Genomic DNA, 23,383 nt, shown 5'->3' with positions numbered 1-23,383 from the left:
ACATACAGGTTATAGTATACCTGTGTACGCTGTATGCATACAGATGGGTGTACGTGCTATGCATGCGCATACGTGTTAGCATACCTATGTACATTTGCTATATGGATGTGTGTATGCTCTATGCTTTTACACACGTAGTGAACTTGTTTGTACACTATATTTGGATGTGTGTACACTCTATGCATGGATACCACATGGATCTGGATGTGTGTGCACTCTACGCAGGTAGTGCACTTATGTACACTCCACGTATTCGGATGTGTGTACGCTCTATGCAGGTACACGTGTTACAGTGTACCATATACGTACACTATGTGGATGTAAATGTGTGTGTGCTCTATGGCACCAGGAATAGGGCTCCCGCAGGGATCCAAGAACACACCATCTCGCTGGCACCAGAGAGTGTAGGATGAAAACAGTTGTTTGTTGCAATCTAGTTGAAATTTGGCAGGTTGCTATATCCTTTGCAACGATTTAGGAATAGTCACTTCATTGATGTGTGTGTTCCTGAAATCATAAACAGCTCTGTGAGGTGTGTCTCATCCCAAGACGAGAAAGGGAACCGAAACAACAATGACTCGGTCACTTAAGTGAGGTAGAACTAACACAGCAGCTGTCTAGCTTTCTGTATTATAACTTTGTCAGCAGCTCAATGAGAAATCGGCACTCATCAGGAAATGTGTCCACTTTCTACTGTACTTTACTCGTGGCGTATTTACTGCCTCGTGTTATTCCTCACGATGTAGCAAAATCCCTCCTAGAGTTGTGAATATAAACAGTTCATGACAAATGTAGTATCTTCTTTGTTAACATTGAAAATGATATGTAAGTTCATCTTCAGATACTGTTTGGAAGGATGAGAAAGAAGATGTTTAGGACAAAAGAAGAGAGAGCTTTCAAGTAAACAGGGAAAATAAGGACTTTGTGCAAAATATTTCCAAATTTGAAATTTGAGAATACTAAATCTCACATCTAAGATCGTAGGTAGTTTTTTTTGGGGGGGGGGGTTTAAAATTAGTACTTGGTTTTCCATGCCTTTGGGAATTTCACTCCTGATGGAGGATTGCAAGAATAACCTGATTTTTCAGAACAGAAGGATAGTCTGTCTCAAAGGTAAATTCCAGGTTCTACCATAGAGAAATAGAAATTGCTGTCAACTTTCTGTAAGGTTCTTCAGTTCTTTCCTCTTCTGTGGTTAAAAAACCATCTCTGGGTTTAGTCTCAGCGAAGTTCCTCTTATGAGTTTGCCTTACGTTTCGCACAGCTGTTGAGAGTCTTCATCATTCGTAGTTAACTCGTCAAAAGTAAACTTTGTACTAGTTAGATCTGAGCACCTTGAAGGCAGGGCTTTGTTTTATATTTTTAATAAGCAGCAGGGTGATGGCAGGACTGGGGCCCTTCATCCCATCATGCGTTCCTCAGAGCTTTCAGAGCTCTCACTGCGTGCCGAGGGTGGTGTTGGCTGTGTAGCGTTTAAATAGGAATATGAGGCTCTGTGACTTGGGACGCTCTTACCACCTTCATAGAGAGCTTGGTGACAGCTTAGCATGACAGCTTACACACCTGTTGTGTATACTTTATTACGGCCCCACAGAAAGGGTATTGATTTAAACGTGACTAATTTCTCGTATTTATTTTTGCCTTTATTCCTAGTTACAGTCCCGATACTTTTTCTTCCTTTAAAATCTTGCTAATCGCTGGTGAATTAGTGATAAACTATATTTATGTAAATCTAGCGATTTAATTGGAGGTCATTATTCTTGTACCATGTGTCAGTGCTGTGTCAGGAAGTCTCAGTTTTACGTTGTCAAAGGATTAACTAGAGCAGGATGCAGTCTTACTGGAACTTGCTCATTTATGAAATATAGGCACTTTATTTTTTGTTATACTCGAGGTGTGCTCAAATGTAAACATTTTGAGCCGTGTTAGAAGGATATACAAGATTGTAATGAAGAAATCAACAACTTGATCAAGTACCAGCGAATGAACTTTATGTTTGAAGTATATGGAACATGGACCTTGGCAATCAGTTTTCATCTTGACCTTTTATTTTTTTACTAGAATCTAGGTCTGTCACCCAGGCTGGAAGTGTGGAGCACAGTAGTATGATGTCCGTTCACTGCAACCTCTATTTCCCAGGTTCAAGTGATTCTTATGCCTCAGCCTCCCTAGTAGCTGGGGTTACAGGGTGTGTGCCACCATGTCTGGATAATTTATTTTTAGTAGAGATGGGGTTTTGTCATGTTGACCAAGCTGGTCTGCAACTCCTGACCTCAAGTGATCCACCCACCTCAGCTTCCCAAAGTGATAGGATTACAGGTCTGAGCCACCATCCCTGGCCTGATCTTCTGTTCTAATATTGGTTATTCAGTCTCAATGATAGCGCCTGGTTGTATTAACTTGTTGTAGAAAGCACAATTGCAATGAATTTGGTTGTGTATGTACGTGCTGACTTAGCGTTCATGGCAGCACTGTGAGGTGGGCATTGTTCCTGAAGGAAGGATGGATGGGCAAGTCGGGGCTTAGATACGGGACTTGTGGGCAGTCACTGTTGTCCCATGGCTGAGATCAGGCCTGTCTGTCGCCTGTACCCTGAACTTTTTTTTTTTTTTTTTTGAGACGGAGTCTCGCTGTGTCGCCCAGGCTGGAGTGCAGTGGCCGGATCTCAGCTCACTGCAAGCTCCGCCTCCCGGGTTTACGCCATTCTCCTGCCTCAGCCTCCCGAGTAGCTGGGACTACAGGCGCCCGCCAACTCACCCGGCTAGTTTTTTGTATTTTTTTAGTAGAGACGGGGTTTCACCTGTGTTAGCCAGGATGGTCTCGATCTCCTGACCTCGTGATCCACCCGTCTCGGCCTCCCAAAGTGCTGGGATTACAGGCTTGAGCCACCGCGCCCGGCTCCCTGAACTCTTAACACACGAATGAGCAACGGTCAAGAGTCGGTGCTCGAGTGTGATGTGGCCTGTGGTGTGTGCCTCTCAGCCTTTCTTTGGCTCGGGGTAGCAGGGCAACAGCTCCATCCCTCATGCGGCTGCCTGGGAGTCCCAGGAGAACCCACTGATACCGTTTATAAATGCCGGGCATCGAATGTTCTCCTTGGTACCAGCACATCTGGAATCGGACAGTGCAGTTAGATTCTCGGCCAGCAAACCTGTACAAGAGTGTGTGAAGTCTGCGTTTGCTTCTCCCGGACAAAGGTGAAATCCCGGTCACTACTGGATGACAACAGGTGTGGCCTCAGGAGCAGCACGGAGACAGGCACCCGGGTGCAGGAAGAGCACCTGCAAGAGGGGTTGGGGAACGTGACAGACGCACGTGCGAGTTTAGCTGTTACCGTGGCAGGTGGGGGGTGGGTGAGACCAGATTTTCTCATTGTTGCCCCTTTCTGAAAAGGGCCCTGAATTGACTTCTCTGTGGCTCCTCGCGCCTCCTTGTCAGGTTGGAGGAGACTGCTCCCCTGGCTCAGGCCCTGCTTGCGGCGAGACGGAAGCTGCTGTTGCTTGCCCTGCCCTCCCTGTGACGTCGTCTGTGCTGTTGTCCGGGAACAGTTCTGCCGAGCAAGCTTGCACTCTGCTCCCTTCTGCTCTTGGATTTCATGTCTGGAAGGCTTGTGTTCTTTCCTGATTTTTGATAATGCTGAGCTATGTTTTCGCAAGGATCACACGTGCCCATACAGGGAGAAGCTCCTTTGCAACTTTAGCATCTTGACGCTCTCAAGCAGAGCTTGCTATCGAAGTTGACAGCCTCCTGTGTTTTTGTTTTGGCAGAAACTGAATTTCAGTCCTAGGACAGCTTCAGCACACTTGATCCTAGCTCTTCTCTCTCACTGCTCCCCTTGTGTGTGACAGAAATCATATGCCCTGAAGTTTACCAGTCCCTTCATTTGAAAATCAGTTAATGTATGCGATCCTCATGAGAATTTTACTTTTTATTAAAGCAATCGCAAAGACTGGGTTTTGTGAAACCAGTGTTTTATGTGTATATTACTTGCACTCACAATGAGCTTTGTCTTCTGAATATTTCATGTTTCAGATTAGCCCTGGAATCATGCCCTGGAGTAGTTCTACTTTTCCGCTTTTATTTTTGGCTAAGGTAAAGTTGAGAACATTGTGATATTAGGTGTAGTGAGCCCTTTTAGTTTCTTCTATGTCTGTTTTCCTTTAAGCCAGAACCAGCAGACGGATACCAGTTTGTGAGCACCTGGCATCTCCCAGGCCTTTCCTGGGTCTTCCCTCAGCTGTCTCGTGGACAGAGCAGTCACTCGTGGAACGTGAACCTGAGAATTTGTGCGTGGAATTAAGTAAATATCATAGCTCTCTTCTGGGACGAACGGAATCACATTAAGCCCAGTAAATTGTAACAGCAGGTTTTGCACATGCAAAGCATTGAACACCAGGACAGGTAACCAGGCTGCGACGCTTCTGGTCCTGCACAAGACCTCCGGTATCACAGCACATTTAACAAATTGGCTGCATTGAGTGCTTGAAAACGTTGTGTATGTACCATGTCGGTGATTTTCGAGGGCCTGGAAAAACACCTCTGTGGTTATAGCAATCTTGATCGTTGGGAGCTTAAGGTTAGTACTGGGGCAGACTGTGTTTTAAAGAATCAAGGTCTCTCGAGTATGTTTCGGTTTTCCCATGAAGAAGAAAGATGTTAGCTGTTCTTTCCTGGACTGTGGCTATCAGAGTGCCCCACCATGGTCACTCACACGTTTACTTCATTTTCATTTAAGCGGGCTGGGCTTGGGCCAGAGTACTTCGGTTGTCAAATGTCATATGAGGCTGAGGAACTGTCTTCTGCTTCATCGTTGGCACATGGAAATACTGTTTTTCAAAGCATACTCTACTCTCTCATTTGTGTTTATATAAAATAATGGAATGGTTATTTTAACTGCAGTTTCCTATGCTTGCTTATTTAATTGCGGAAAGATAATGGTTTTATTTTGCTAAAATCTGTGCTAGGAATTGTGCAAAATCTTTGTGAAATGCCCATTTTACTAGCTTAAGTTATAGATCTTTCTATAGAAAAGAAAAAGCCTATTGCTACAAGGAGCATTGTCTTTACCGATGCAAAAAGCTTTAGGCTTATTGGCCGTGTAGTCAGTAAAATGCATTAGAATGTGGCGAACATTGAGAAAAGCATTGAAGTTTTAAAATCTGCTATGCAGTTTTCTTCAACTCCCTTGCAAGATACTTAATTTGAATAAAAGATAGAATAAAGTGTTCCCATTGAGGAAAGGGGCAAGAGGACTGTTGAGAATGTGTTCTGAACCTGAACAGTCCTGCCACGCTCATCTGTGATGTGGTGGTGTCCATGGTATCACTTTTACAGAACTTTAAGAATGCTGCTTCTGTGAATAAAATACATTTATTCTTAGCATTTCAGTTTTGAGTTTTGAGAAGTGTAAAAAGTGTTAGTGGTTTCTTTCCCTTACAGAATTTGCTTGTTCTTTTTTTTTTTTTTTTAATGCCTACAAGACTGTGAAGCACATTAGTCACTTAAAAAGAAAAGAAAACGAAAAAGGGCCGGGCGTGATGGCTCACGTCTGTAATCCCAGCCCTTTGGGAGGCCGAGGCGGGTGGATTGCTTGAGCCTGGGAGCTTGAGACCCAGGGAACCGGCCTGGGCAACCTGGTGAAATCCCGTGTCTACTGAAAACACACAAATTAGTTGGGCGTGATGACTGCACACCTGTAGTCCTGGCTACTCCAGAGGCTGAAGAGAGTCGCTTGAGCCTGGGAGGTGGACCTTGCAGTGAGTGGAGATCACGCCCTTACTGTCAAGCCTTGTTGACAGAGTTTGGACCCTGGCCGATAAACAGCAACGTTCATAACGTATGGGTGAACTGCCCGGCTGCTCTGTCTAGAGTAGAATAAATCCAATTACGTTTTTGTCTTTTATTAGCATTGAAATTTTCTTAATCATCCCTTTGTTTTCATTACATTGTAGCAATATATTGCTGCTTAGAGTCTGGAACAAGTAGGCTTCTCTGGATCAGGTTCTTACTGGATTGCTAAAACTTAGAATGATTTTTCCCCTCTTTGGATGTGACTTATAGAACTTTGCCTTTTGGGGTGATGTGTTGCATTTGATAGCGGACACAGGAACGCCCAAAGAATTCACTTACGGGGCTAAAATGTACGTACTTTGTAGTGTTTCCCTCCTAGAATGAAAACGGTACCTCTCATTTGTGGGTCGATGATGCTATTTGCTGAAAACATTTTAAATTTTATTTATTTTAATTTTTTGAGACAGAGTCTTGCTCTGTCGCCCAGGCTGGAGTGCAGTGGCACGATCTCGGCTCACTGCAAACTCCACCTCCCAGCTTCACGCCATTCTCCTGCCTCAGCCTCCCGAGTACGTGGGACTACAGGTGCCCGCTACCATGCCTGGCTAATTTTTTTATTTTTGGTAGAGAAGGGGGTTTCACCGTGTTAGCCAGAATGGTCTCGATCTCCTGACCTTGTGATCCACCTGCCTCGTCCTCCCAAAGTGCTGGGATTGCAAGCGTGAGCCGCCGCACCCGGCCGAAAACATGTTTCTTTACTGCCTCAGTCCTCAGTTGGGTAGTCTGTTCTTTGTAAGACATTCAGGGAGCGGGGACATCTTGAGTCTTGAAAGGCGCTCTCTGTGAGATGGGAATCTTCCGGCTGCTTATTTAGGGAATCCTGCCGGCTGTCATTTACTGGAGAGCGCAGTTTCCTGGCTGCCCTGGTCTTTGAGGGGAGGGAGACTGAGGGGTCATTTTCCCACCTGGACCAATGTGTTTATTAAACCTGGCTTGTGTATCATTTGGATCTTTTTATGAAGGAAAAGCCACATCTGTGACTTTAAGATGAGTGGAAGTCATGTTAAAATATATATATATATATATTTATATATGAAATATATATATATATATATACATATATATATATATTCTGGCTACTATGGAGAAGTTTTGTCCTTGTGACCTGTGAATACAGTCACAGGAGAGCAGAATGTTCACGGTGTGGGTGCTTACAGTGTACATGCAGAGTCACATTCTTCACTAGTATAACGTTAAAAAGTGACAAATAAGATAAAAATATTTTGCTCATTACAACGTCGGTAAGAAGCTGGCAGCACTCTTGTTTTTGGAGGGGTGTGAAGGGAATATTGAGAAAGTGTCATCAACATTAGACTCGCCCACTCTGCAAATCCTGTGCCAGCTGGAGTGAGGACCCCGTGATGGAAAGATGCACCCCTCTTCCCGGAAGGACTTGAATCTTTGTAGCGCTCAGGACGCATGGTTCATCTCTATATAAAGGCAGAGTGTGAAACGCCGTGGAGGCTGAGAGAAGCGATGTGGTTAGCAAGTATGAGTGAGATGTTTGGGGCTTGTTAGCACCTGGCGTGTGTGCAGCAAGCTTTGCTATCTGCACATGTGTGATTCTTAGAACACTGGCGTCTGGAACCGTGGGGGGGCTGTCGAGGGCCCCAGCTCCCGGCGGGCTGAGGAGTTCCCTGTTACCACCAGGATAACCGTGATTTTGAAGGCTGTCACTCAATCCCAAGTCCTGGAAGGGGCTCCTTTCAGAGAGGAAAACACCCCTAGAGCCTCGGGCAGAATTCAGTGATGTTTCTTATAATGTTGCTTAGATTTCGCAAACATGAAACCAAGAACATATTTCAGAATGCTTATGGTTCTTTTGTAACCATGGAAACAAAGTAATTTGCAGTCGATGGACAGTTTGCGGAAGCTGAACTGCCTACATCGTGAGCACGGCGCTCTGCCTACCGCCCTGGGCCTTGCTCCGGTTTGCTGGGGAGGCTTTGCAGGGCCTCTTGGCTGGGATACCTCTGTCATGTCCCATGTTGCTACCCCTGGTCACAGCCATACTGCTGGGCACCTGCGACGTGAGGTCACTGAGTGGACACGGAGCCGCGGGGCAGCAGTTGGTCAGGAGGTGGCATCCACATGGTCCGAAACAGGTTTCTGTTCATTAAGAATGATCATTGCAATAAAAACAGAGTGAAAGAAAACTCTACTGACCTGAGAATGCGTCCGCTGAGTTGCATAGGGAAGTGCAGTGAGGAAGGTGAGGGCTGAAAGGAAATGAGGGAGGGAGAGGAAAGGAGAGAAGGGAAGCGAAAGGGGGAGGGCGGATGGGAGTGAAGAGGGAGATGGAGGAGGAAGAAGAGAGAGGGCGGTGGGCAGGAGCCTGGGAAATGTGTCCCAGAGCCGGTTCCTGACCGTCGTGGGTGCGTCAGAGCTGATCTTCCAGGAGAGGTGGCCTGGGAGGATTGACCCTTAGGAAGTGAGGGCCAGGGGGAGCTGATTTTTTGGCCCTCAGCGGGGCTGTTGTTGACCTGAGATACAGTCGATAGTTTTCCTGAAGAGATCGTCTGCACAGCCACCGTTTGCTGCCAGGTTGGAGAGAGAAGTGCTCCTCCCCATGGATTCTTTCTAGTTTGTGGATTTTTCCCAGTTTACCTGAGCAGCCTGTCAGTGGAAATGTCGGGGATTACTAACATGTCTCCATCCTACAGAGCAGTCGACCAGCTTCTGATCCTGTAGTTGTTGGGGGCACCATTCCGGTCCTGTCAGTGCCGGCCCAGCGTGGAAGCCGCAGCCCGAGGCGCTGGGAAACCTGCGGGGCTCTCACTGCCAGGGTTCTGATGGGAATCGAGCGCTGGAAGAAAGATGTCCTTAGGGCAGAGCCTGGCGAGGAGGGGGTGCTGCTGTTGCAGCAGTACATGGAATTTCAAATGACAAATGAAACAAGCTTTTAATTATGACCAGAGCCCTATGCTCTGCGTTTCTTCAAATGGAAATGTTGTGCTGAAATGAAATTGCTGTTAATCGGTTGCCTCATGCAAGACGCAAGACGGAGGGCTGGGAGCAAAGTAGAACGTGGACTTATCTACAAAGCTTCCTCCTCTCAGACTATCATCACTTGGATGGTGCTACACAGGAATATGTGAGAATTCGTGTGAGAAAGGTGATGGGTGCAGACCTGTGTGACCGGCAGGTGTGTGGGGAGGTTTGAGAGAAGCTTTTGGCTGAAGTGATGTCAGATGCAGGTGCTGAAGTGTGATGTCTGTCTGGATGGAAGAGCACACACGCCTCTGGGCTGCGGGAAACAGATAAAGGAGGAGGTGGACAGACGTGAGTCGTGTCTTAGGAATGGTAGCAATTCAGGCAGACCCAGGATCAGGCTCCCACGGGGGAGGAGTGGATATCAGGACCCAGGGAGCGTGGGGCGGGTGTCATGCCCAGGCCTCTGCGGGTCTTGCTCTTGTGTCAGCAGGGCCCTGTGCTTGCCCTCCTTAAAACTTTCCTGATCCATAAAACGGGCACGACAAAATCCACCTTGTGACACTGAAGCTTAAATGAGATGATGTACATGGTGTCTTCCTTCCCTTCCTGACACATCCTAGACTCACAGCTATGGTAGCAGCGACAGACTGGATGGAATGCTGGAGCCGCTTTGCGCCTGGTGAAGCCACATGGATTTGTGCAGTGCTGGCGACTGTCTCTGAAAGCCTTTGGTCATGGCAGTGGCAGCCTGGAGTGGCTCTTGGCATACTTGAGTCTGTGGAGTGCAAGGTTGACTGGAGCTCCGAGGCCATTGATACTATCCAGGGGTGAGCTGATGAGGCCCTAAAACATGGGGGGAAGGCCGAGAGGACTTGGCTGCCAGAAGCATTGTAGATTTCTGGCTTCGAGAACTTGCTGACTTATGGACATAGGAAGGTAAACCCAGATGGCTCCAAAATTGTAAGTCCAGAAGAAAGGTGGGAGGGTACAATTGCTGACTAGGTCATGGTTGCCCTGTCCCTTTGTTTCTGGCCATCGTTTCTCCTCCCTCCCCCTGCCTTTGTGGGCTGGAGGGCCTGAGCCTGCACAGCGGTCTATTTCATGATGACAATGGCCGATTATTACCCTGCAGTAAGAAGTCTCTCCATTTTATTTGGCAGCAGTAGTTAAATAAATTTAAGGAGTGATGGTGTAGTAGTATTTGTTTTGTTTGTGCTTTTTTTTTTTTTTTTTTTTAGTGTCATTTAACTGAATGTTATTTCCAATTTCACTGATCACTTTGAGAGGCCAAAACATGCTTTGATTTGTTATTTTGTGTTTGAGCTAGTTTATTGCCTCACAGGAATGCCAAGTATTCTGTTGTCACACATCATTAAGTATCTCAAATTGTGTTACTATAATACTTAGCTGAATTACCTCCCTGATTTTGGCTTTTAAAAATCTAAAATCTGTGTGAAACACAGGATGGTGCATCTCCATTGAGGGTTGTTGAGAAGTGTGACTTTTGCTGGCATGCTTGAGAATCAGTGACATTATTTTATAGAAACACTTTGTAACTGACAGCAAAGCTAGAAGCTCCTGTAAAGGGCAGAGTAGGCAACGTGTTATGCTTTGAGGGCCACAGAAGTCTCTGCATATATTTCTTTTGTGAAAACTTCAACGTGTAAAAATCCCTGTCCAAGGCTCGGTCGGGGATCATGGTTTGCAGACCCTTAACAGCAGCTTAGCTGAAAGCTGGACTCCCATGCGGTGAACAGGAGCCTACCTCATTGCTTCAGCCAGGAAGATGCTGCCCTGATGCTGGAATTTACTTCAAACAAACTTGAAAGCTCTGGCACCACTGCTCATTTCCATACTGTTGCAGGCTATCTAAAATACGGAGGATGCCGTGGCGTTTTGATTTTGTTACTCCTCTTGAACGGCTCTGAGATGGCTCATCATGAGTTAGACATTTGCAGAAATGATCAAGCAGAGCTGCAGTCATCTTGCAGATAAAGTGAAGTTTTTTCTGAAAACTCATTACAGGCTTAAATTTCTGATCCCATTCCATCCACTGATCTTGTATGATTGGTTTCTTTTTGTACCCATTTGGGTCTATGAAGCGTCTCCCCACCGTGGTAGAAATTTAGTTCTGATTTTGTGCATGAGTCGGTATCCTCACTCCTCATCTGCGAGGAGAAAGTGCTGCAGGTCCTGTGTGGTTTCCATCCCCTCCCTGCACGCGGATGGATTGGGAGGTATTTGTGGTGTGTGAACTTGCTACCCCCAGAGCCTTCTGCCTCATTCCCTGGACCGCTTTCCTCCCTCCTCCCTCCTGACTCACTCCCCTGGACCACACTTCTCCCTCCTGGTTCACTCCTTGGGCCGAACTCCACCCTCCTCCCTCCTGGTTCACTGCCCTGGGCCCCCACGCCTCCCTCCTTGTTCACTGCCCTGAGCCCCCACGCCTCCCTCATAGTTCACTCCCCAGGGCCCCCACTCCTCCCTACTCTCCTGGGCCACATTCCTCCCTCCTGGTTCACTCCCCTGGGTCCCCAATCCTCCCTCTTGGGGGCTTGGTAGTTTCTGATGTGCTTGTGCCAGCACGATAAGGCTGAGTGGCAGCTCCAGGGCTGCGGCTGCTCACGCAGCTGTGGCATGAGTGCAGAGAACTGCGGGGATGCAGCTGCCCTTGCTGTGATGCTTCGAGTGTCATAGTCGATATGGGAAACTGGGTGGGATGTGGATGTCCCAGGAAGGGACAGGAGCCTCCCCTCAGCCTCTGTCAAACAGTTCTCAGCCAGGCGTGGTGGCTCACGCCTGTAATCCCAGCACTTTGGGAGACCGGGGCGGGCAGATCACCTGAGGTCAGGAGTTGGAGACCAGCTTGGCCAATGTGGTAATTTTTGACGCATTAAGGATTAAGGAAAATGACTCACACTAGTTTGCCTTGCTTTTTAATTGATAATTGGTGTACCCCAGTAGTCTGAACTTGTTAAGCAACCATTCTTACCGAAAGGCTAATCTTTAAAAGTCTCTTCCTCTGGACACGTCTTTGGCTGCTGTAATCAAATGCAATGTAATCAGCACTGGTTAATGGCTTTCCTTGCTTGGCTAACAAATGCTCCTCAAAAACTTTGATTTCTTGTTATTTTCATTTAAAATTATGTTTTAAGCCTTCTAAATTTTCTAGCTTTCCTGCGAGTTGGGAATAACTGTGATGGGTGCTTAGTTTGGGATATTGACGTACACTCTATGCCCAGCTACTATGCCATTGTGTGAACACTGATTTCTCACTTTCTCATGAAGACTGATTTCACCTAGTTTGGTAAATTCTATTAATTTTAAGGAAGGGGGTGGAATGCAACTGCTGTTAGGAGGCTTTTCTAAGGATCGAGGAAATGTTGCCATGATTATTACCATTACAGAAGGAACATAAAAATGCGTGCTGCCTTCAGTCATGATGAATATGTAAGTCCGCATCTGTGACTGCAGAAAACGGCAGCCCCAAATCCTAAAATCGTGTGGATGCACCAAGCCCATCTGCAGGGCACTGTGGAGCAGCCTGCATTAGCCGAAGTTAGCCCACAAGCCCTGAGGGATGGTGTCTGAGTTATGATAAGGCTCTGACTTGGGATTAAACAGGCCTCCAAATAGTGTGATATTCTAAACAAAGACATGATACTGCCCAGGGAGCCCAGTGGACACCTGTAGGCAGTGTAGGTGAGAAAAGGTTCCAAAGAAGATTCCTGCAGCTCAGCTAGGAGGATTCTGTAAGGCAGTAGACACATCAATGTTCACATGGGAGTGTTGAGCTATATTCATTCCTTTTAAGCAGCCAGGCTTGTGTGTGTTTTTAGGGGCACTCACATGGCGCCCTTTCCACCCTCACTGCTGGTTGTGCCTGTTTGATGTTGCGGACTTCTGTGTTAAGTGTGTCCACTCTCCAAATGTATCTCTGTCTCTAGAATATTTTAGAGTAAACCGTTTATTGTTTAAACGCTTGTTTTTAGTGAGGAAGAAATCTTTAAAATGGGCCATACAGACCCTGCTATAAATGTTGAACAATGGCACGTGTAATGTTTAACACGTAGTGTTTAAAGTAGAAGACAGTTTAATTTAGAAATCCTGTTGGAATGCCAACTTAAATTACGACCATCTGTACACATATGGAAAAGAATGAGAGTGAAGGTACAGAATTGGAATTTTGTCTATTTTGTAGAGATTCTGTAATGTATCAGGTACAAGTCTCACTTCATGATTTAAATGCATGAAGCTGAAATTAGAAAACTTGACAAAAACATGCCTTTGAATAGTGAGCCTTTATCCTCCTTGAAATGGTGATTCATTCACTAAAACGTCCACCTGCAACTTTGTCAAATACATTTGTTGCATTAGTCCTCAAGTGAGCTCAGTTTTCCAGACAGGCAGATTATTACTGTTTAAAGTTTGTCCTGATGATGTTGGTGAACAGGGAAAATCCTTTGACGTGGATCCTCTGTGTGTGTTACACATCAGACGCGGCCTGCCCAACCCTCTGCCTGTAACTGGGAACCTTGACTGTCAGGATCATTGTAGAGAACCTTGAGGAAAGCAAAACAAGCCTCTGGAGTAGCAAAAGATGTAGCTGGTTTCATGCAATAAAACTTACACGTTTTTCTTTAAAATGCTTCCTTCGGAACGTCAGCTTGCTGACTATCTTAGAATCGCTGTAGTCCGCTGACAGCAGTCGTGGGAACAGGTGCATGGCCTGGCTGATGCAGGAGGGTCTCAGAGTGGAGCCACACTCCTGACACTGAAGGAGGGGCTGGAGCCATCACGCTCGTGACTCGTGCAGATGGCCTTGGCTGACCTCCAGAAGAGAAAACGTCAGTATCCAAGGAGGAAAAAGTCTATTAATTTCATGAGTGTTTGCCTTCGCAATGGCTAATACCCTGAGTTTGTGGCACCTGCTGTCTCTGGAATGAGGAGTCTTCCCTTCCTGGCAGACAAGCTCTAGATGGGAACAGGAGCTGTGATTGCTGGATTGAAGAGATTTCCTTCTTGGGGAAGTGGCCTTCGAGCCTGACATGAAGGAAGCTGTGACTGGCGGGAAAGGGCCTTGGAGACAGTGTATTTACCAGGAGGGTCGGTGACTGAGAACCATCCTGTTCCCAGTGTTGCCATTCTGGTTCTAGAGTAAACTTGGGGAGAAACAACAGCCAAAAGCCCCGAGGAATATTCTGTGATGTTGATCACGTTTGGTAGATTTGTTGCTGAGACTCTGAAATGAGAAGCCCTGGAGGTGCAGGTCTATCAGGCCATGCGACGTGAGACAGCTGCTGCTTCAGGGGTTGGAGTCCCCGTGCCAGAGGCTCAGTCCTGCAGAGACTTCTGCACAGTGGGCAGCTGATGCCTCCGGTTGATTGTGAGTCCCCCAGATGAATACCCATGAAAGGTACCGTGTCAGCAAAGAGTCAAACTCTGTGAAGCATTTGGAGATTTATTCTGAGCCAAATGAGTTACCATGGCCCTTGATACTGCCCTCAGGAGATCCTAAGAACATATTCCCGAGGTGGTCAGAGCCCAGCCTGGTTTTATAGCTTTTAGGGAGACATAAGACAATCAATCAAATAAATGTAAGATGTACATGGGTTTGGTCTGGAAAGGTGGGACAACTGGAAGCAGGGGTGTCCAGGTCATAGGTAGATTCGAAAATTTCCTGATTGACAGTTGGTTAAGAGAGTTGTCAGATAAGGGGTTGTGGAGACCAAGGCTTTGTCATGTGGAGGAAATCCTCCAGGTAGCTTTGGAGAGAATAGATTGTAAATGTTTCCCATCAGACTAAGCGTCTAAGTTCTGTCTAATTCCAGAAGGGAGGTGGGGTGATGAGGCAAGTCCGACCCCCCAGCAATCATGGCCTGGACTAGTTTTTCAGATTAGCTTTGGAATGCCCTTGTCAAAAGCAGGGGCTGTTCAGATGGGCAAAGGGGCTTCGAATTCTAATGTTTTTAAAACCAGAAAGTGATTGTTTTTTTCTGTGGATAACAGCCAGTGTAGTAATTAATATTTTATTAGCAGATTAATTTGGAAGTCAATGTGTTTTCAAGTATGTTAATTATTAAGTCATCAACAAGCAGAGAAGGGCTTACTTTGAAACCAGCCTGAGACTCAAGAGGCTCATCAAAGAAAACGATGGACTTGGGAGAACTGATTCACGTGTTTACTGCGCCAAGTTTCAGGCATTATGAGAAGTCTGTGCTGATACATTGTGACTTGAGAACTTAAATCTTGATGGACTCTTAAGAGTGAGGCTTTTTTTTTCTTTTCTTTTTAAATGGTCAGTGTTTCTGTCTCCTGTGTTTTGTCTTCCAGCCGCTGAGCACTTTAGCTTTGTGTTCACGTGGCCTTGTTCTCCGAACCACCTGCTTTGTGGCTCCTCTGTCCTGCCCACCTTGATCGCGTCTTCCCTGCCCCGTGGATTTTATCCCGAGGACTGTTCTCCGCTGTGGGGAGGGGAGGATCAGTGGACACTGGCTTTACCGACTCATTTTCTGTGTAGCTCCCAGTTTCTCAAATTCTTAATTGTCTTGGATTCCCTGTGAAACTGGGAGTCAGGCCTTGGGCGCAGTACTGGGGCAGGAGGGAGAGATGAGAACAGGAAGGATGGGTTTGTCAGGGGAAGGAACCCCTTGCCAAATTCCTGTGTCTGTTTTAGGTTAAAGATGAATGGCCGGATGGTGGATGTCTCACCTGCTGTGGCTGGACCTCGCTGTGCTGAACCCTGAGCAGGGGCCCCAGCAGCTGCCTCCTGCCAGGCCGGGGCCACAGGGCTGGGCTTCTGCCTCTGGGAGGGCTCGTGCCAAGGTGCAAGGGTCTGCACCGCTCGTGTGTGACCTGAGGGGCATGTGGGAAGCTTTTCTGTGCTCCTCACCTGGGAGAAGTTGAGCTCATCTGGGCTAGAGCCACTGGGGAGGTAGGAAGGCAGAGGCCTGGAATTCCTGCTTTCCCCAGACAGCAAGAAAGCTCAGCGTTGCACCTGCTCTGAGATGCCCTCAGCAGCCATATATAGTTGATTTTAACATGACGGAAGGTGCCAATTAACCCGGCTCTGTGGAGAGCTTTGAGGAGTCCAGGCCCTGGGCCCCGGGCTTTTTAATATGTTCCTTCCTGAACAAAAAAGAACAAAAGATCCCTGTGGCTGATGCCGACTGCGTGGGGTAGGACATGCCGAGCTTGGGTGGGGCTTGCCCCTGAGTTTCCTTGGTGCTCCTCCCAGCCCCCACGGACACCAGCCTCTCCAGGCCGAGGCTTGTCCTGTTTAGACCCTCGTTGGTGGGGTCTGTGGTCCTGGATCGAGGGCCCAAGCACTTCTTTCATATTATTATAAATGATTCACCAGAGATGCACGGCTGTGCCCAAACATCTCACGAGCATGAGATACAGCCAGTGTCGCCGCCGCAAGCTCATAATTCTAGTGGAAAGAGGAAATTTTACTTTTAATGTGCTCGTGTGACTCAGATGCAAATATTCAATTCCCATTAAACTTTCAAGACCTTGAGATCCTCTGAGATTCCTTGGAAAGCCGTTCCTTGGCCCCACGACTAACTCTCCTGTGGAAGGAGGCTGGGGTGGTCCGTGGGGTCTGGGATCCTGCTGCGTTCTCCAGGATTCCTTAGGTTTCATCATTAGTCCCAGCTCTTCAGCAGGTGGAGCTGATTGACTCTGACATTTCCATTATATTGTTCTTGTGTTGCCTCAGTTAACTTAGAATAACCAGTATTTACCAGAAATAATTGATGGCGAGATGGGAATTATTGGTGATTCCCTGACATAGGCAGCCTGTATAGATAAGCGTGTTACACGGTGTCTAATTTCTGAGATGTTGGTCCACACCTTCTCAGGAACACACTTTCAGGGGTAGATTCCTGTGCAGGAGAAGCTGCTTTTCCCCGAGACGCGGTGGCGGCTCCTGCACTGGCATGGCAGGGTGGCTGTGTGACTGGGCAGGGCTGGACATGCTCCTGCGCTGGGCGCCCACCTCCGCCCTACATCTGTGTCGAGGGTGCCTGCCTTTGTTCCCCCAGCTCGAACTCATAGAATTGTATACCTTCCTGACACATTCCTGCATAGAGATGATTAGATCTGGGGGCTGAATCTCAATCTGACATGCATGTAGGTAAATTATTGACGTGAATGACTTGGGTCCTCCACCTTCAGGGTCAGGAGGCACGAGGTGGGTTTGGAGACAGCTGCCTGGCCTCAGGAAGTTTCTCTCAGAGCCTGTTTCTTTCTCTAGCAAAGTAAATGATGCCTACCTCACCGGGCTTAACACACGCTCAGTACTCAGATGCTGTCTGATCTTTGTTATAGTTAGTATTTGGGGAACAGCGTGGCTGGTAAGAAAATGTGTTATCTTTACAATTTATACAATGTCATACAAGGCAAGCGTGAAACCGGGACACTACCTTAATCTGAAGATGCTGGTGCTTAGTCTTCTCCTCAAGCATTTTGTTGTCATTCTGGCGTGTGTCAGCCAAGTCATATGACGGTACCGCGTGCGTGATGCCAGCTCAGTTACCTTGGAATGGGGAACCTGAGGCTGCCAGGGAGCATCCCTCCTGCCTCCAGTCCTCGGGGGTTTCTCTCTCTCTCTCCTTTCCTCTGTCCCTCCCTGTCCCCCAATCCTCCTCACCACTCCTGCTCCCCTCCCTACCCTCCTCACTTACTCTACAACAGAGGTCTAGACTTTGACAAATCCCAGCTGGGCCTATTTATCGCTTGGCTGGGAAAGCAGAGGGAAAGGGGCCCAGTTACTACAAAAATAGAGAATTGAAATAGAATGTGAGCTACTTTTGCGTCTTGTTTTTTATTTTAATCTGAATATAAAAGGCAAGTGTCAAACAAAATCGGTGCTAACTGCGCCACTCAGCTCCGAGTCTGCTTTGTCGGGGCTCCGTGGGTTCCCACGCCGTGGCCTTCTCCATGAGCGTCTGGACACGCCGTGGCTGTGAAAGGAGCATTCAGTTATGGTCCTTTGAATGTTCCAGAGTCATGTTTAATAAAAATCTTCACGTTTACCCACAGCCAAGTCTTGATTTAATAACAGGTACTGCAGGTCTCTGGGTGGGGCTGAGCCTCTGTTTTAGAAGCAGCTGCACCATCTGAGGGGCAGGTCCGTATGGGCTGGCAGGCGGCCTGGTCCTTGGAGCACAGGGTGGACCTGACTCAGTCCTGGCAGTGGGGGGCCTTGCAGTTCTAGGATGTAGTGATGCAACCTGTGGCATAAATAAAAAGCCTCATGTGCCCCCATGAGAAGCTGGGGCTTCCCCCTCAGTACTGTGGTGTGCTGTGTTTGTGATCGTGCAGATGTAAAAGGGTGAGGGAGATGTCTAAAAACCAGGCTCCCAAAGACAGCCCTTCATGTCTGGTGCTTTCATGTGTATATGCACACGTGTTTGACGCGTGCACACCTTCACACGTTCACCTCTTTCATGCGTGTACACCTGTTCCTGTGTTCATACACCTGTTTCGCGCATGCGCCTGTTTCTCCTGTGTATGTGCCTGCGCGTTCACCCTGTATTGCGTCATACGTTGTATTTTACATATTGGGTATTTTCAGTTTGTATCGTGAGCTTGTAACGACGTCGTGAAGAAAAGAGGGGGCCCTGGCAGCCTTTGGCTCTGAGAAACGTGATGTCACGGGAACAGATGAGACAGCCCGGGTGAGGCCGGCAGAGGCCATCGTGGCCTTGGGAGTCCGTGCACATCCACTGTCTGTCGCTGTGTGACAAGTGACCCCAAAACCTAGGGGCTTAAGGCAAAGTACACGTACGACTGTACAGCTTTTTCAGGTTGGAAATTCAGGGCAGCCCTGCTGAGCGGCTCTGGCCCAGTCCCCCGGGTCACTGTGAAGATGCTGTCCAGGGCTGCAGCCATCTGTAGGCTCAGCTGGGCTGGAAGTTCTGCTCCAGGATGCCGTGCTGACGTGTCTGCGGGCAGAGGCCTGGTCGTCCACACCTGGCCACTCCCCGGGGCTGCCAAGTGCATTCCTGCCCAGGGCCGCTCCTTTCCCCAGAGACGTAGCAGTGCTGGTCTTATGCCCAGCGTCAAGGTGGCCGGGTCAGGAGCAAAGACTTGTTTCCCCTACTCGGCGGCTACTCCTGCAGGGCTGGGAGACAGTGGAGCTCGCGCAGGAAGGTGTTCGCTGAAGACCGTGCTCTGTGACTTGACGGGTGTTCCTCCCAGGAGAGTGAAATGGAGACTGGACGCCGGAAGCAGCATCCTGCGTGACCCCATGTGTAGTGGGGTCACAGCAGAGCTAAGTCCTTCCTTTACAGATACTTTTCAGAGTCTACCCGCCTTTAGATTCTCTGATTAACGTGTCTGAGGAGGGTCCCAGGAGTCTGCCACCTGCCAGGCCAAGGAGGTTCCCTGCATGTGGCTCTCCCCTGACACCTTGAGAAACGTGACTCGAGAGAATCACCGAAGTTTCCTTAAATGAGTCACCTGCTTTCTCTTCTCTTTGCTTTCATGCCCCCCCAGGGTAGGTCAGTCCTGTCCGCCACAGCGATACCTACATGCTGGAGTTCCAAGGAGATTGGGGGTGTGTCGGGTCCCCCAGGGAGATTCGGTGACTGAGGATGCTGTCATAGCAGCCAACATGTCCTTATTGTTTTCACTTTTAATGAAGTTCAGTTACTAGGTTTTCTGAGGCACAATGATGTCCTTGTGAAAAATTGGTGATCAGGGAAGCAAGCAAGTGTGGGAAAATGATCCTGCCCTTAAATCTAAAAAACGATGAAACAGCAAAGAGCCCTGAAGAGCCCATGAACCTCCTCATGGGGCGGTGAGGAGACACCTCAGTAATGGCTTAAAAAAAAAGTGATAATACTGAAGAAAAGGTAAACTAAATTTTGGGTCTCCTATGGGTAAAGAGATTGTGGTTTACATTTTGGATGTATGCGTTTATATACTTATTTATTTTTCTTTGTTGGATTTAGAATTAGTTGAAATAATTGTGTTTTTTTAATTTAAAAAATTGGGGTATACGTAGTCTAATCCCTTTGTGATATTTCTGTACCGTGAGACTCCACATACAAAAGTGAAGCCCAGACTGTCTGTCTCTAATGAACCAGAGAGAGGTGGTCATCTCCTGCAGGCCGGTCTGGTCTCCAGGCATCTGGCCATCCTCCCAGTCTTGGGCACACCTGCATCACTGGTGCTTCCTGCCAGACTGTGACTCTGCCCAGGTTTCAGGAGCACCCGGAACTGTTTTCCTAGGGGCTCCTGCTTTGTCCTGGCTCCTGGAAGCACAGGCTTTTGACGAAGGACTCTCCCCACTGCCAGGTAAATTGGTGATTGCCCCATAGTCTGTATTTATCACATGGGGCACAGAGAGTCTGGGCGTGCTGTCCTGGCCCTGGAGCCAGCTCTAGGACTGCCCGGCGGCATTGCCTCCACCCCTCATCTGGGAACAGGGCGGTGGGGAGGAGAAGGGAAGCAGGGTCTTGACCCTTCTGCGTCTCGAGAACACGAGAACACATCGTCTCATTGCCTCACACCATTCACAGCCCAAGCTTGTGTGAAGTATTATTTTATAACCTCCCCTGACAATGATGTATTTTATATAAGCAGCACATAAAGTGGTAATTTAATACCCTATCGAGCAGGATTAAACAATAAGGAGCAGATATCACTGTAGAAAAGTTACTTTATCCGGGAAACATTTATCTACTGCAGGTGGATGTGAATCATGGCTTCCTCCTCGGTGGCTCCTGATGAGCCTGTGAAATTCTGTCCTGTTCACCACTGTTAGTTATAAGCTACACCTTTCCTTCTATGATGTTAGTTACAAGCTCTACCTTTCCTTCTATGATGTTTATTTCTTGCCTGATCAGCACTGTTAGTTACAAGCTATACCTTTTCTTCTGTGATGTATATTTCTTGAAGGCATGGACTAAATCCTAATTCCACAGTATTCGATGCACATACTCAAGAGATACTTGTTTGAATGAATGGATTAATAGAAAATAGAAGTGGTGACTTCACTTTATTTCATTATGTCAAATTTTGTCTACACGGAAAATTATATGGTCCTTTGGAAAAACAGGGCCTTTGTGCAGGGTTGTTAGAGATTGTGAGAATGCTGCAAATGGCTCTGTGGCTCTAGGCTCACAAAGGGCTTGAGGGACTTGGTGGCGCACCTGTGTTGAAAACTGAGTTCTGCAAATCCATTCGAGTGACCTGCCAGCACACACAATCCTAGTTCCCAGTTGATTTCTGCACAGAGGCTTCTCCTGAATGCCCCAGGTGAACGTGGGTTCAGCCAGCACTGCTGGGCTTCCACAGCAAGCCAGGGTGCTGCAGGGACGAGAGAGAAGAGGGGCAGGACCAGGATCTTCCTGGGCCCCAGTGCCCGTGTGGGGACGCTGCCTGGCCTGGCTTTTCTGGGGGAGGTCAGGGAAATGATGGCATGGAGGGACTGTTGGTATGAGTCGCTTGCTCAAACATAGATCCCAGGTCTGTGTGGGAGGCAAATAGAAATTTATGTGGGTATCATCAGTAACATAGCAAACATGGGCTTCTTCACTAGGGTGGCTGACCCTCTTGCTCATCTGCTGAGCAAAGGCCCGGCCCAGCCCGGCCTGGCCTGGCCTTGCCTTCTATGCCTCCACAGTGAGCTTTTCTCAACCTCTGTCCACTCCATGGAGATAGCCGGAGCCAGGGCAGATAATGGGGTGTTTTCCACTTTTTATTTATTTTTTCTTTTTTGAGATGGAGTCTTGCTCTGTCGCCCAGGCTGGAGTGCAGTGGTGTGATCTCGGCTCAGTGCAAGCTCCACCTCCCAGGTTCACGCCATTCTCCTGCCTCAGTCTCTCGAGTAGCTGGGGCCACAGGTGTCCGCCAACACACCAGGCTAATTTTTTGCGTTTTTAGTAGAGTCAGGGCTTCACCGTGTTAGCCAGGATGGTCTCAATCTCCTGACCTCGTGATCCACCAGCCTCGGCCTCCCAAAGTGCTGGGATTACAGGCGTGAGCCACTGCACCCGGCCAGGTATTTGTCAGTTTTTGAAAGCTACATTTAAAGAATGAAATAGACCGAACAGAATTACTTCCTTTTGAATATTTAATACTCAGTCTACCAGAACACTTAAATATAGCTAATGTATTCAAATAATAAGAAAGAACTTTCCCTCTGTTCCAAAGAAAAAGTATAAACAACCTTTTACTTGTCAGGGATTTCACTATGTTTCTAAAAAGCCAGCAAGCACTTTTCCTGAAATAGACCCATCTCTTCCTCTGCATAGACCCTATGAACATTTTAGCTACATTTCTGCTGTATCTTAATGTGATAGATTGTAGAAAATTCCTTGCTACTGGAACTTCACGATGCTTTCCTTTGAAACATCAAATAGAAAGTATGGATAGTAAATCTCAGACTAGTTGCAATTATCAGTCTTGGTAGAGCTGCCACCCACAGCCTCTGTCAATTACAACAGAGTGTGTCTCCCCAGCAACCCGGATTAGATTGCGGACCAAGCCAGGCTCACCCAGGATTCAGTGCAACGTCTTTCAAAGCTGTAGTCACTGCCCCTGGAGGAGACTTGAGAAGTCCTCCCTTTGATGCCTGTGCAGGGCTGTTCTCAGATCACAGCAGCATCTCAGAGGATGCCAGCAGGGGTGTCCTGGGTATTGACATCACGGTAGGGGCCTGCAGTGTCTGAATGAAATGGGCCGTGAAAGTGAGCACCCTAGAGGAGTCCACAGCCACGTTTCAAAGGTGCAGTGGCCCGAGGTGAACCCCAGAGCACTGAGGAGCCTGGAGTTGACCTGTCACGACTTCATTGAGAGAGCTGACGGAATTCCGTACCTGTGCGGGCAAAATATGGCTGTTTGCGCTTGGCCCCTTCTCAGTCCAGGGCTAGGGAGGTTGTCTGCACAGCTAGTGGGAGCTTAACTTTGTGCACACTCGGGGTTGGGTCCCACTCCTTTCTGTGATCCCAGGGAAGATAGACATGCCGAGCTCTCCTGGAAGAGGGCCCTGACGAGTGGAAGCTGAGCTTCAAGATGGTCGGCCTTGTGGTGTGCGTGGCGGGTTCGGAGTCGGTGTGTGCTGAGTGGGGGCCCGGCTGCTGCTGTCGCTATTGGGCTCAGCAGACGCTGCGGGGGACGTGGCTCCTGTTGTACGTGGTGGTTTTCTCCTCACAGGAGTGGGTTTCCCTGCTGTGAAGGTGTCGGGGCTGTGACAGGCAGCCTGGCAGGAGGAAGACGCTCGTGGGGTTGTGCCCCGAAGCCCCCTTCCTCTTGAGGAGCATGAAGGGGGTTTGGGACCCTGCTTCTGGCTGCGCTCCCTTGCTAGGTTCTTGGCCTCGGGGGCCAGGAGAAGCTGAGTACAGGCCTGAAACCTGGACCCCTTCCACAGCCTCCGTGGCGTTTGTGGTGCTATGCGGGGCGAGGCCCTTGGAACTCCAAGCCCTACGCTGGCATGCCCGCCCACTGGGGCGTCTTGGGCACCTGCTGTGTGCTAGGCTCCGTGGTGCGGTGGGCGGTAGCAAGGGCTGTGGGGTAGAGTGGACACGGTACGCGGATGATGAGAAGCGTCAGGGAGGCAGTGAGAGCACAGCTGAGACCTGCAAGG

This window comes from Macaca mulatta, chromosome 13 (assembly GCF_049350105.2).
Source record: "Macaca mulatta isolate MMU2019108-1 chromosome 13, T2T-MMU8v2.0, whole genome shotgun sequence".
NCBI lineage: Eukaryota > Metazoa > Chordata > Mammalia > Primates > Cercopithecidae > Macaca > Macaca mulatta.
The sequence above is the reverse complement of the archived record's forward strand: the minus strand, read 5'-3'. Positions refer to the sequence as shown.